This window comes from Puntigrus tetrazona, chromosome 15 (assembly GCF_018831695.1).
Source record: "Puntigrus tetrazona isolate hp1 chromosome 15, ASM1883169v1, whole genome shotgun sequence".
Classification (NCBI taxonomy): domain Eukaryota; kingdom Metazoa; phylum Chordata; class Actinopteri; order Cypriniformes; family Cyprinidae; genus Puntigrus; species Puntigrus tetrazona.
The window spans coordinates 7,265,317-7,267,862 of NC_056713.1; positions in this window are offsets into that span (position 1 = coordinate 7,265,317).

A 2,546-nucleotide genomic window follows, 5' to 3' on the forward strand; every position below is an offset into this window, starting at 1 on the left:
GCGCCGGGGTCACTTCTGCTTGACCTGCGCTGTTTTATTAATAGCAGCGTCATGGAGAACACGCGCGCTGGCCTCTCGACGCACGCACGACCGCTCGCGATCGGGGATCAATATCACAGGTGTTTATCTGGCATCTTGGTCAAACCGGGTCCTGCCAGAACAAGAATCGTTTGGCTGTCTCGAGGCTTTTCGAGAACCTCCAGAAGGCGAACGCGTGCGTTTCGGTAGCTTTTGTCGGCATACTCAGCAACTCGGCCTTCCACTTCATTAGACAGAAAAACGAGCGAACGGCCGATTTAGTATTCCGGAGAGCCGTTTAATGAGAGCCATTAAGGAGCCGTTTGATTAAACACAATAAGCTTCTTAAAAAGTTCGGGTCAGGGTGTTCTTCTGAATCAAGAGAAGGTAAGCAAGCAATTACTCTGATGCTCGTGATATCTGTAAAGAAACAGACAAAGAAAAATGGGGATTGAGGGGTGCGCGGTGAGTTTCATTCTACCTTCCATGTCCCCCAAAAACTCACACACACACACACACACACACACACCCAAAGCACTTCACATAAGATTTATTACAGCCGAGCAGAAATATTATCTTCTGAAGGTGCCATTCATCAACCTCACTTTGAAAGCCACTGAATTATATGATGGAATTATGCAGATCAGGGATGTCTGAGGGAGGATTCCATTTGGTAACCTTGGCAACCTCAGGTGCTCGTACCCCAGCCCCGAATACAGCCCTGCACATCAATTAATGACCATACTTTGGAGAGCAGCGGGGGTTGAAAAAAAAAATCACTCACTAATTGGTATGTAATTGTTAATGCGATATTAAAATTATGGCGTTTTTAATTAAGTGCCCTCTCTCTCTCCTCCTCTTTCAGTAGAAAATGAGAAAATAAACCTTTTGTGTGCGTTTCCGAGCGTGCACTCTCGGAAAAAAAGTACAAAATCGGTCACTGGGGTGATATACTTTCAAAAGGTACACCTCTGGACTTGATTTAACCCCTAAAGAATCTATTTCAGTATTTTAAAGGTACATGCTAGAAAAGGTGTTGCCACAGTGACAGCTTTTGTACCTTTTTTCTGTTCTGAGAGTGAGTTATAACAAATTACTTTAGAATTTATATATATATATATATATATATATATGTGTGTGTGTGTGTGTGTGTGTCAAATGATTAATCACATCAGAAATAAAAGTTTTTGTTTATGTAATATATGTGTGTATATTATGCATAAATGCTCACACGTGCAGGTACATGTTTAAGAAGTATATGTTAAATGTATATATTTCAAATATTTATATATAATATCAATTATATGGATATAAATATTTATACAAAAATGCGATATGAAATATATACTGTATGCGTGTATTTATGTATGCGTAATAAATATACACAGTGTACAAATTATGTTAACAGTTTTTCCATTTTGTAAGTGATTAATTGCAGTTAATGTACTGTGTGTGTGTGTGTGTGTGTGTGTGTGTGTGTGTGTGTGTGTGTGTGTGTGTGTGTGTGTGTGTGTGTGTGTGTGTGTGTGTGTGTGTGTGTGTGTGTGTGTGTGTGTGTGTGTGTGTGTGTGTGTGTGTGTGTGTGTGTGTGTGTGTGTGTGTGTGTGTGTGTGTGTGTGTGTGTGTGTGTGTGTGTGTGTGTGTGTGTGTGTGTGTGTGTGTGTGTGTGTGTGTGTGTGTGTGTGTGTGCAGCGTGTGTGTGTGTGTGTGCGTGTGTGTGTGTGTGCGTGTGTGTGCGTGTGTGTGTACACATGTAAGGTCAAACTTTATTTCAAGGTGTAAATATTGCAATTAACAAACAATTAACTAACTTTAGCCTCGATATCCTCCTAATCTGCCGCTTGCTAACAGCTGGTAAGGTTGTTAAGTTTATGCTTCGGCCAGGATTATGGATGCAGAAAATGTTCAGCCGTGTGTGTTAACAACAGTCAAGCCGAAAAGCACCTAATAGTGAGAACTGGTTCCTATACTGAAGCGTTTCCGTACACGCAATTAACGCTTTACAAATAGACAACGGTGTCCTTGTCGCCAAAAGCGCTGAAGTGAACCACCTTTTCCCGCCGAAAGCCTTTCTGTCGAGGGGAGCGGGGATAGCAGAGTGCTTAATCGAACATAATTACGAACAACACCGAACACATCCTAAACAGGCATTTTTGCTTGACTGAATTTGCGTCTTGAATTTGAGCAGCGGCTAATGCAATTAGAATGCAAGCGTGCCTTCTTGAAAAAGTGTAGCCCATTGTAATTAAGACACACTCATACCTATTTGTAGCTTGTGTCCTGATATTATGCAAATTGCATGCAAATCATCTCAAATTATCTCGTGTTAGCTGTACCAGAGGTGGTCTGTGGAGAGACGTCTCGTTGTATTGTAAGGAAGCCGGGCGCAGAGGAAGATTTCTCTCCGTTTGCCTCCATATGTGCGCATAAAACATACCCAGAGTTTATAACCACCCTCCAAAGTTGTTTTTTTGGTTCCTCCTCGCATTAATTGCACCTGAACGCTGCCGCATGCTTCAGTGAGAAAT